A 12,258-nucleotide genomic window follows, 5' to 3' on the forward strand; every position below is an offset into this window, starting at 1 on the left:
GGTACATCCTTGTCTGTTTTGTGGTTGATGAAACTGAGGCATGGAAGGCTAAGTGACTTGCCCAAGGTCACATGGCCTGTTAGCGGCTACTCAGACCGTCACGAGCTGTGCAAGTCTGCCGCCTGATCTGGGGCAGGCTGCTGGCCTCTTCCCGTGGTGGGGCTGGTGTGGCAGCGCCCTGCCTGCTGTCATCTGCTGTGTTTTGACCCTGAAGTCTGGCCTTGGGACTCTGCAGTGTTGTGAGATGGCAAGGGGTGGAGCTTTTCTTCCCAGGGACAAAGGAGCTGTCCAGATGATGTCATCACCGAGCTTCCCTGGTTGATCACACTAGTCATTAATCCCCATGTAAAATGCAGCTCAGGACCAGGCTCCAGACTCCCTAGTCACATGCCTGATAAACGATTCTGTTGGAAGAGGTTTGAAGGGCATCTGTGGAGAGTGGTTCTCAGCAAGATTCTTTGAGACCTTTTTACACATTCCCATCCATTCTGAGGCTGCCCTGGGACTGAGAAACGAGACTGCTTGCAGCGTTGGGAAGCCAACTCTGAAGGCCTTTGGCCTGAAGTCAGAGGATGCTGTGCAGTCTTCTTCCAGGAAATCAGGGAGGGAGCGCCTGGGAGAGCACCTTGGTCTGTCTCTTTCACTGCGCTTGGGTCCAGATGGGAGAAGGGAGTATCCCAGGTTGGCCAGCATCAGTCCTTGCGTGGGGGCTCTCAGAACCGTGCTTGGCCTTTCTCCTTGCCCAGCCAATAATATATGGAACACTAGCGCGTTGCCTGCATCGTCTCTCATCTAATCACATCAACCCCAGGAGAGGAGTGCTGTTAAGCCAACTTTACAGATGAGGAAATTGAGGTCAAACTAGCAGAAGCAGAATTTGGCCCCAAAGGCTTCCTTATTATTCCTTCTTTTAGTATTAAGATCCTTTATATTTTCCAGAGCACTTTCTCTTTCATGAACAGGCTGTCTGGTGGCCATAATTTCTGAATCAACAATCTGGATGGTCAATCCAATACCAGATAGCCCAAGTTCACATCCCGGCTCCACCATTTACTAACTGTGGCCTTGAGCAAGGCAAACAGTTGTTGAAGCCTCGGTTTCTATTGTAAATTGAGGGTAATAATGTCTAAATCACAGAGCACTTTTTAGGATGAAATAAGACAGCCCTTGGGAGGCACTTATGATTCGAAATATGTAAGTGGTAGCCACTAAATTATTATTATTGATTAGAAATGCCAATATTTGATACTGAGGCTTGTCCTGGAAATCTAGAATTAAGTTTGTTGTGACCATATGCTAAAGCTTTTGGCCAATTTCTAAAGAAGGAATGGCTATTATGATTTATCTTATTAAGTCTGTGATAGGCTGAATAAAGGGCCTCCTAAAATGTCTACATCCTAAATCCGGACTCTGTAAATGTGTTAACTTATGTGGCAAGAGAAACTTCACAGAAGTGATTAAATTAAGGATCTTGAGATGGGGAGATTATCTAGATTATCTGGGTGGACCCCAGCACAAGGTCTTTATAAGCAGGAAACAGAAAGGACAGAGTTAGAGAAGCAGATATGACAATGGAAGCAAAGTTCAGAGAGAGAGAGAGATTTGAAGATGATTTGCTGCTAGCTCTGAAGGTGAAGAACAGGGCCATGAGCCAAGGAATGTGGGTGCCTCTAGAAGCTCGGGAAAGGCCCGGAAACAGATTCTCCTGTGGGGCCTCCACAAGGAATGCAGCCCAGTCTGGACCTGTGACCTGTAGAACCATAAGGTGATAAACTGCTATTGTTTTAAACCACTAAGTTTGTGGTAATTTGTCAGGCCACAGTAGGAAATCAATATAAGATCCTTACCAAAAAGTCTGAATCCAGGTGGTACCACAGCAGAAAGATCATTTAGGAGACTTGGTTGGGTCTAGACTATACTTCTTTTGCCTTTGTTTGAAATAGACTATTTGACTTTCACTGGGATCCTGAGTGTCAATGAATAAATGATATTCTAGTTTTTCCAAATAAATGATAGTTCAGTTTTTCCACACACAAAAAATTACAGGATCCTTATTTAATGTCTTCCATTCAGATTTCACAGGTAATGATAAGCACCTCCTTCACAGCCCAGGCTCTGTGCAAGGTACTTCCACCTAAATGCATTTCTACAGGCAGTGTGATAAGTGCGTTTGGAGAGTGTGGGCTTTGGTGTATGCGAGCAGGAATACCAGTCTTACTGCTCATGAGCAGTATGACCTCAGGCCAGTCACCTGACCTCTCTGAGCCTTAGTTTACAAACCTGTTAAGTAGGGTTCAACACACAAGAAATACTTGACATGGGCCCAGCACTCAGTAGATCCTGACCCAATTAATGTTGCTGCTTACTTCTCTCAGATTTGGATCTCCACCTCACTCCCCCTGAAGAGCCCTCTTGTCTGGTGAATGCTGACACTAGGCGTCAGGTTTTGTGGCTCTCCTGAAGAGAGGTGGCCTGGCCCATGGACAGAGTTAGTGCCAGGCAACGGGGAAGAACCCGCTTGTAGCCAGAACTTCCCAGAGGTGGAACCAGCTCCTTGTTACCTTCCTTGTTTTCAGGGGGACCCAGGTGTTATCACTTTCTGTCCCATAGGGGCCTGGGAGGGACATTGGCTCAGTCCAGATTGTGAAGATGTGGACTTTGGGTGTCATCCCTTCATGGGGTCACATATACAGTCACAGAGCCCACTGTTGGACTGAAGGAAACAAAAAGACACACGTCTTGGAGTCTTGAACTCAGGTTTCCTTACTGGTCTTTGCTATCTGTAGTGCTCCATACTTCTCGAGGTTACAGGCTTCATCGTGGTATTGGCACAAAGACATATATCAATCAATGGAACAAAATTGAGAACCCAGAAATAAACTCACACACCTGTGTTCAGTTAATCTACAACAAAGGAGGCAAGAATATGTAATGAAGAAAAGACACTCTCCTCAGCACATGGTGTTGGGAAAGCTGGACAGCTGGACATGTTAGTCAATGAAAGTAGAACACTCCCTCATACCACATATAGAAATGTGGCTCAAAATGGCTTTAAGGCCTAAATATAAGACAATACCATAAAACTCCTGGGCTCCTCTCATAACTCAGTTGGTAAAGAATCTGACTGCAATGCAGGAGACCCGGGTTCGAGCCCTGGGTCGTGAAGATCCCCTAGAGAAGGAAATGGCAACCCACTCCAGTATTATTGCCTAGAGAATCTCATGGACAGAGGAGCCTGGCAGGCTACAGTCAATGAATTGCAAGAATTACAATCCGGTTGCAAGAATTGGACATGACTTAGCGACTAAACTACCACCACCATAAAACTCCTAGAAGAGAACATAAGCAAAACATTTTCAGACACAGGAATTGTAGCAGTATTTTCTTAGATCAATCTTCCAAGCAAAAAAAATAAAAGCAAAAATAAACAAAAGGGACCTAAAGCTTTTGCACAGCAAAGGAAACCATTAACAAAAAATGATGTAAATGACAAGGAGTTAATATCCAAGGTATACAAATAGTTCAGACAACTCAATATTTAAAAAACTGAACAACCCAATCAAAATAATCAGGAGAAGACCTAAATAGACATTTCAACAAAGAAGACATACAGATGGCCAAACAGGCACATGCAAAGATGCTCAACATCAGTAATTATTTGAGAAATGCAAACCCAAACCACAAGAGGCATCTACCTTATTCTGATCAAAATAGTCATCATAAAAAAGCCTACAAATAATAAATGTGGGAGGGACTTCCTCGGCAGTCCAGTGGTTAAGACCCCGTGGCTTCCATTGCATGGGGCATGGATCCCATCCTTGGTTCGAGAACCAAGGTCCTAAATGCTAAATGGGGCACAACCAACCAAAAAAAGAAAAAGAAATGCTGGAGAGGGTATGGAGAAAACAACCCTCCTATACTGTTGGTGGGAATGTAAATTGGTGCAGACACTGTGGAAAACAGTGTGGAAGTTCTTTAAAAAACTAAAAATAGAGCTACACATGATCCAGCAATCCTACTGCTGAGTATATACCCATAAAAGATGAAAACTTTAATTTGAAAAAAAGAAAAATCCTTGAACCCCAGTGCTCATCACACTACTTGAAATAGTCAAAACATGGAAACAACCTAAGTGTCCATCAACAGATGAAGGGATAAAGAAGATGTGTGTATATACACACACACAATGTGATATTACTCAGCTATAAAAAGGAATGAAATATTGCCCTTTACAACAACCTGGATGGACCTAGAGAATATGCTAAGTGAAGTAAGTCAGAGAAAGACAAATATATGTCACTTATATGTGGAATCTAAAAAATACTACAAATGGACCTGTATACAAAACGGAAAGAGGCTTACAGACATAGAAAACAAGCTTATGGTTACCAAATGTGGGGAGAGATCAATTAGGTGTATGGGATTAACAGAGACAAACGCCTATAAATAAAATAGATAACCAATAAAGATTTACTATATAGCACAGGGAACTGTATTCAATATCTTATAGTAACCTATAATGGAAAATAATCTGAAAAATATATAGCTGAATCACTTTGTTGTACACCTGAAACTAACACAATTGTGAAGCAACCATACTTTAATAAAAAGAATACAGGCTTCATCTTTTGACTGGCAATCACACTGAATTGCATTTTGTTTTGGATTGGTGGGTGAAAACAATATTTTGGTAAATGTACACATTAAAATTTCCTCCTCCCCCCCCACCCCCCACCTCTTTAAAAATTCTGGTCCTGGCAATTCTTTATTTTTCACTCAGAGCTTCAAGAAATGGAATTAGCCTAACTTGAGCTTAACTTCATGAAGACTTTGCCTCCAGCTAGTATCTGAAAAAGAAGGAAAAAATACAAAAATTACCCAAGTCTGCCATATTTGAATAGAGTCTTCCTCCTTTGAAGCCTTATCCCATTCATTATCTCCTGCAATGCTTTCAACAGCCCTCTGAGGGAGGTATTCTTATCCTGCTGCTCCAGTGTTCAACGGGGGTGAACAGGTGAGGGCATGGGGCATGCAGACCGTACCACCGTGCCCACAGGTTTGTTCCCTTACTGCCAGCATCAGTTCTGATTGGTAATGGCCTGTGCTGCACTGACTGAGGTTTACTTGTTTGTATAGTAGCCCTGATTTTCCCCACTTCACAGGTGAAAACTCAGATAGGTGAAGGATGTAAACCAGGCCGCACAGGCTGAACCTGGGGCCCCTGACTTGGAGAACCCGTGAGCTTTCCTGCTTCCCAAGCTGCCCCTCTTTATGGCAGGTTAAATCATACCAGCTTTAAAGACCCCATTACAGTACCTTGGTTTCTTTCTTTTTACCACCATGGAAGCAGCAGTAAAAATATTAAAACCAATTGCCGTCATCTTTCAGACCGCTGCGTTTATGAGACGTAGCCTTCAAATGAATGAAAATAATCGCAAACTCCCTCCCCGTTCCATTCTATGGGGACATTTCAGATTTATACAATATTTCTGAAAGCTCTTATAATAGGGTATATGCACTTAGGGCATTAATGAAGTCGGCTCAGTGCTGGCTGGTCTCATTTCATGGAGCTAATTGTTAAGTGTTTTGCATACTTACAATTGAACTAAATTATTCCAAGCTAGCTGGTTTCAGGAAGTGTTAATTATATTTCAGTAAAGGAAAATCAAGGCTAAAGAATCATCCACTTAGAGCTTATCTATTTATGAACATCTCATTCTGGAGATCTCAAACATATATTTTAACACCATGTGAATATTGAGATTAATATTTCTTCACCAAAGAAAGCTTTATTCCTCCCTTGAATAGGCCCCTTCTCCCCCCATTCCATCCTTCTAGCTTTATTCAGCAGTCTAGTCTGATAGTTGAAAGAGGCCTTCTTTTGTATTTCTGGCGCCTTGAATCTTTAAGTTGGGTGCCAAGAGCAGCATTAGCTCCATTCATCTTGAGACTGACTGGCCTTCTATAAATGATATTAATTAATTTAGGGGTCCTGTACAGGCCGTTTCGGACCAAGTGCTCCCTTGGTGCTCCTTGCTCCTGGGATTCTTTCTCGAGTAAGTCGTTTGGACAGAAATTTTCTCCTGGGACATGGGTTGGAGAGGGTGAGTGGCCCAGCGTTGTCACTCAGTACAGCAGGGGTGGGGATGAAGAGTTGGAGAGAAGGTCTGAGGGGTCTACAGCGCTGGCATTGTCCTTTCACACTGCTCCTTCTACCCACTGGATCAGAAGGACTGAATGGATGCCTAACAAGAAGCTCTCTCAGTTGCTTTTGCATCTGTTGCTCAGTTTCTTTTCTACTTGTTCTTAACTTTTTGTTCATTCACTCTTGCATGCATTCATTTGCTCATTCAGTGCACACATATAGAGCTACGGAAGGCTCATCACTCAAGAGCAGTGGACCAGGGGCTGGGCGTGGAGAGCTGAGGATAGCAGAGCCCCTGCCTTCAGGAGTGCTCATAATAGGTAAATAGACCAGAGCCTCCTGGAGGGCTTGTTAAAACACAAAGGACTGGGCCCCACCCCAGAGTTTTTGATTGAGCAGGTCTAAGGGGAGCTGATAACTGGTGTATCTAACAGGTTCCCAGGTGATGCTGATGCTCTGGTCCAGGAATTACCCTCTGAGAACCACTGCAGGAGACTCATGGGATATAGGAGGGTACATCCTGAGGCCATCTTAATTTGTGTGTGTAGAACTCTGGTATAACTCTTTTTGGCTGGTAGATGTGAGTGGCAGTTTTTCATGAATAAGGACTTTTTCCTTTAAAAAATTACTTTATCTTGTAAATAACAGAGAATAGCCAACATGTGTTGAGAAATGAGTGTCAAGTGTCTAGTTGGGCTTCTGAAACAGCTGCACAGCTCCTCCTGCACACTAGCCTTCCAGAAGGAGGTTCAAACACACACTTGGTGCAAAATGACAAACTGCTTTGTGGAGGCCTCCAAGGATGCTTGCATGTACGTGAGACCTTGAGAGGGGTTAATATTGAAATAGTAATGGTATGGACAGCATCTCCACAGGTCCAGGTCTACCGAAAGCTTATGTAGGCCTGGGCTTGGGATCTGGGCACTGAAGAGGACATGGGTAAGCTGCAGAAAGAAGAACAGGGTCAGGGCAGGACACAGGAAGCAGGTGAGGGGACAGTGCGCTTGGGGCTGGAGGGATGAATAGGAGTTTAGTAGCACTGGAGTGAGCGCAGGGCAGAGAACCGCTTTGGGCTGAGGGAACAGTCTTTGCAAGGCACAGAGGTGAGAAAGGCAAGGCTCGTTCAAAGAATGTTGTGCAGGCACTGCTGTGTGGAAGCAGGAGGAAGAGTGGAAGATGAAGCAGGATTACAAAAACTGACTGTTAGGCTGAAAAGCTAGACTTTGTCCTGAAATACAGATGAGAGAGGGTCACTTGGTGTTTTATAGTCGGGAGAGTGACTCAAGACTGCTGTGGAGAGGGCTTAGAAAAGAAGCCTGGCAGGACTGAGACCAGCTGGGAGGGAGAGTTAAGGCACATGAAAGCTTCAGTCCCTCAGCTGTAGTAGCCACGTTTCCAGGACTTCTTTGGCACATGGAGCTAGTGGCCACCATTGGCCAGTGCCTATAGAACATCCCTGTGGAATGTTCTATCAGACAGTGCTAGTCTGGACAGGAAGCCTGATGTCTGGGTAGTTACATCTCCTTCGGTCCGTGGACTCCTCCCCGCAGGGAGAGAGGGGTGTGATGGAGGAGGGCCAGAGTGGAGCCATCTCAAAGTGCCCGTTCCCAAGTTCAAGGGTAGCACTTGGGTGGAGTGGAAGCCATGCCCAGAGGTTGCTAGCAGAGTATAAACGATGGGAGTGGCTGGAGAGGGACGGTCAGGGGTCAGAGGAAAGACGATTCAAGCTCAGTCCTAGAGGCCAAGAAGGACAGTTTCAAGAAGTGAAAGCCTTTGGTGAGCCTAGGAAGACCAGGGATGTTCAGGAGACTCCACCTCGGCCACATTCAAGCTCAGTCCTAGAGGCCAAGAAGGACAGTTTCAAGAAGTGAAAGCCTTTGGTGAGCCTAGGAAGACCAGGGATGTTCAGGAGACTCCACCTCGGCCAATCAGTCCCTTTCTCCTGGAAATCTGAGTTGAGACACAGTGACTGAGTCCATTAACTGCAAGAGCTGAGTTGGAAGGTCATTAGCTTGGGGGACAGAGTGAAGACTGCCATGTTTGGGAGGCTGCAAGGAAGATGGTGTGCCGGAGGAGGAGAAGCCAGTCTGTGGAGGGAGAGGAGAAGTGCAGCTGTGTAGAGAGAAAGGGAGCGGCCCCTCCCTGGAAGGAACAGGCTGAGAGTCTGGCTCTGAGCCCCTGCCACTTCCCAGGAGATCCTGTCCCCGCTCTACGCCTTCACAGCAAGACTGCCTCCACTCCTAACCAACGGAGTTTCACTGGGTTTCTCTTTCTTACAACCCAGCCGTCTCTAAGCGTGTCCTACTGCCTAGCCCAGGAAGTGACATATACCATATGCCCAATCAAAGCCTTTGCCTTTATTTACAAATTTATTTTTAAAATTGGAGTTTAATTTCTTTACAATGTTTTGTTACAATTTCTGCTGTACAATGACAGATGAATGGTTAAAGATGTGATACATATATACAATGGAACATGATTCAGCCATGAAAAGGAATGAAATTAGGTCATTTGTAGAGATGTGGATGGACCTAGAGTCTGACATACAGAGTGAAGCAGGTCAGAAAGAGGAAAACAGATATATTAATGTGCATATATGGGCTCTTGAAAGATGGTACTGATGAACTTATTTGGAAGGCGGGAATAGAGATGCAATCAAAGCTTTTAACGAGTTGAATCTGTGCGAGATTTGAACCATGGGCCACATGAGAGATTCAGAGGCAAAGAGGAGGCCACAGGTTGCCTCTTCATCCTTCCTCCCACCCCTTTGAATGCAGATGGAGATACTGTGGGCAACTGAAAGATGGCCCCTTCTTCCTCACCCCTTTGGCACCTGGGATGTGGTGCCTGTTCCTTCCTTCTTCCAGAAACTACACCTATGGTTGGTGCTGCTTCTGATGTCTTTCCTTGCATCACCACACTCTTGCATCAATTCAGGTGGTGGTTTAGAGTCAATTAAAATGTGTAAGCCACAGGTAGTGGGTGAAATCCCTAGGATTAATTTGCTTAGTGGAGTATTAATCTGTGTAATGTCACAGGTGCTCCTTCAGCAAACGTGGCAAGATGGAGACAGAGGTACATCCCCTCCCGTGTTTTACTGTAAATGCTCTAATTGGCCCCGCTGGGGCTGGGGTCGGAGATGGGGTGTGGCTCCACCTCCTCTGAGCCCTGTGAAAGGGCAGAGTCAGCTGTTTGGGCCCCCAACTGAGCTGCCAAGCATCCAGGCCCCCTCCTCTGTACCAGCTGGCCCCCAACCCTCACTCTGTGCCACCTATCCACGCTGTCCCTGGGCAAGGCAAGAGAAGGAGCTTAATGGGCTGATCCTAGCAGCCCCCAGGACTTGCCACTTTGAAAGCTTTGTAATTAGAATCCTTCTCAATTAGGAGGTGGAGTGAGTCAGCATCCAAGTTAACAGATGACCACGCCCATCTGTCTGACCAGCTCTCTTGCCTTTAAGACAGCCAAGAGCAGGAGAGGAGTTTCTAGTGCTTAGGCGGCAGAATCAGGGCTGCATGATTGGCTGGAAGTGAACCTGTCCAGTAAGCTTAGGCGCCATGGTTCAAGACATCTGGCTTCTAAGGAAATATCTTCCCTCGCCAGAGCTCGGCTCGCGAGAACCTAGTCTCAAGGGCACTCAGTTTCCTCCTGGAGAGTCTAAACTTCACTGTTGCAGTGACCGTAGCTGGTGACCTTGGCATCCAGAGGGGCATAGGTGGCTTGTCCAGAGACAGTGGCAGGATAGTGGGAAGCCATTCAATACAATGGCCAAGAGTTCTGGCTTTGGAGCCAGACAGATCTGGATTCAAGTCCAGCTTCTGTGCTTAGCAGTTGGATGCCCTTAGGCAGATAACCTAACCTCACTGGGCTTATTTTCTTAATACCAGAATGTGTATCACATTATCTGCCTTACAGGGTCACATGATGTGTAGGAAGTGTTTAGCACAGAGCTTGTACATAGTCAACTCTCTTAAAATCGGCAGTTTTTATTATTATCATTAGTAGTAGTGATAATGGAATAAAATGCCCTCAGGTACCCTGAGGTCACTATGCTTTCCTATCTTTTGTCCTCCTTCTGCATCCCCTGTTTTGTTATGACAAAGACCTGCCATGTCTGCCTCGACCTGTGCATTGTAATAGTGAGGCAGGATAGTGGCGGTGACAGCTCTGAAGAGGACATAATTGGTGCTTAAGCATAGAGATGATTATGGCCAATAAGCTAAGCTGAAGCCCCAGAATCCTCCAGGGCTGGCCAGCTCGTCTGGTGACATGGGGACAGAAGTTCCTCTCAGCTTCAGAGGATTCTGGTGTTGGGGTGAACATCGCCAAGGTCACTGTCGCCAGCAACAGAAATGGACTCTGGCTGGTTTAAGTAGGAGAGAACTTTCTTAACAGTATGGTGTCTCAGAGAAAGCTGGGAAACCAGGGTGAGGGAGGTGGGGTGCAGAGCTGTGCTGCCTCTGCCTCACTGTGCCCGGGGTCCCCCACAGACACCCGGGGGACACAGGAGCTGCCTCACCTCTGCACCTGTTCTGCCCTGACGCTGCCTGTCTGTGCCTCTTGCACATCATGAATATCTGATCCACTCTTCCTGGGTGACATATAGATTTCAGCTACACAGATGAGTAGGAGAACATTAAATGCTTGTCAGGCCTGCCTTGTTTTCTGAGTTGGGAGGAGGGCTGTTCCTCTCCAAGAGTCACACGGGTGTTTATTACACAGTAAGAACACTTGGTCATGGGGCAGCCATTGGTGTATGTCGATGGAAAATGCTAGAGGTCTTCAAAGTCCCCATCCCGTGGACCATGATGCCGCTGAAACCTTACCTGGCACATTTCCAGCATATTTCTGCATTGACAGCTGCTTCTCTCCTCCTGTCCTGTAGAGAAAGGGGCTTAGACTCCTGGAAGTCCGGGCCCAGATCTTCAGATGACAGGATGCTTGGGAGCTCTGGGAGTGGAGGTAGGGAAGTAGGGAATTGGTGTTGACTGGATCTTTACCTTTCTTCAAGGCAGCTGGTCAACCAGTTCAGGCCACGAGCAGAGTCTCTCTCCAGAGCAGCAGTGAGTCACAGCCCAAGTTGCAGGGTGGCAGGAGAACTGGCGGTGCAGCCATGGTGGGGGGCTGCCAAGCTGCCCTTCTGGGGACACACCAGATACGACACCCCTCCTCACCAGGCCCCACTCCATATGATGTACGTGGGGAGGAGACTGGCTGAAAAGGACCTTGTCCTGCCTTGACAGCATCGTTCGTGTCCTGGGGCTTCACCCCCATTCCCTGCAGTGGCTGACCACCATGCTCCAGGGAAATGAAAGGTAGCTTCCTGTCACCAAATGATAAGGCATCTTCATGATAAATTCTGGTTGTTCCCACAAAACAGTGTTTAAATAGTGAAACACCAATTAAAAAAAAAAAAGCCAATCTTATCCACAGCACAAAAAATTACCGTTGCTCTGTTAAAACCCTGGGTGAGTGGAGGGTTGGGTGTGGGGTCAGAATTCACACAGCCTCCCCTGTGTCACCTGAAAGAGCACCATGGCCTCTTAGGACAGTGGTTCTTAAAGTGTGGTCAGCAGCTTCAGTGGTGCCTGGAAATGTTAAAAACGGCTTCTCGGACCCCATGCCAGACTCGCTGAATCAGAAACTCCGGGAGTGGGGCCCAGTACTGTTGTAACAAGCCCTTCAGCGGACACTGGTATTTGAGAACCACTGCCTTAGGTTTTGAGGAGGGATATTCTCCTTCCCGAAGGCCCTCAGTTTTCCCTATCAGTAAGGTGAAGAATTTGGATGGGGACTTGCCTGTGGTCCCATGGCTAAGACTTTATGCTCCTATGGTTTTCGTTCCAATCCCAAAGAAAGGCAGTGCCAAAGAATGCTCAAACTACCACAAAATGCACTCATCTCACACGCTAGCAAAGTAATGCTCAACATTCTCCAAGGCAGGCTTCAGCAATACGTGAACCGTGAACTTCCAGATGTTCAAGCTGGTTTTAGAAAAGGCAGGGGAACCAGAGATCAAATTGCCAACATCTGCTGGATCATCGAAAAAGCAAGAGAATTCCAGAAAAATATCTATTTCTGCTTTATTGACTACGACAAAGCCTTTGACTGTGTGG

The sequence above is a fragment of the Odocoileus virginianus genome, chromosome 7 (genome assembly GCF_023699985.2).
Source record: "Odocoileus virginianus isolate 20LAN1187 ecotype Illinois chromosome 7, Ovbor_1.2, whole genome shotgun sequence".
Taxonomy (NCBI): Eukaryota; Metazoa; Chordata; class Mammalia; order Artiodactyla; family Cervidae; genus Odocoileus; species Odocoileus virginianus.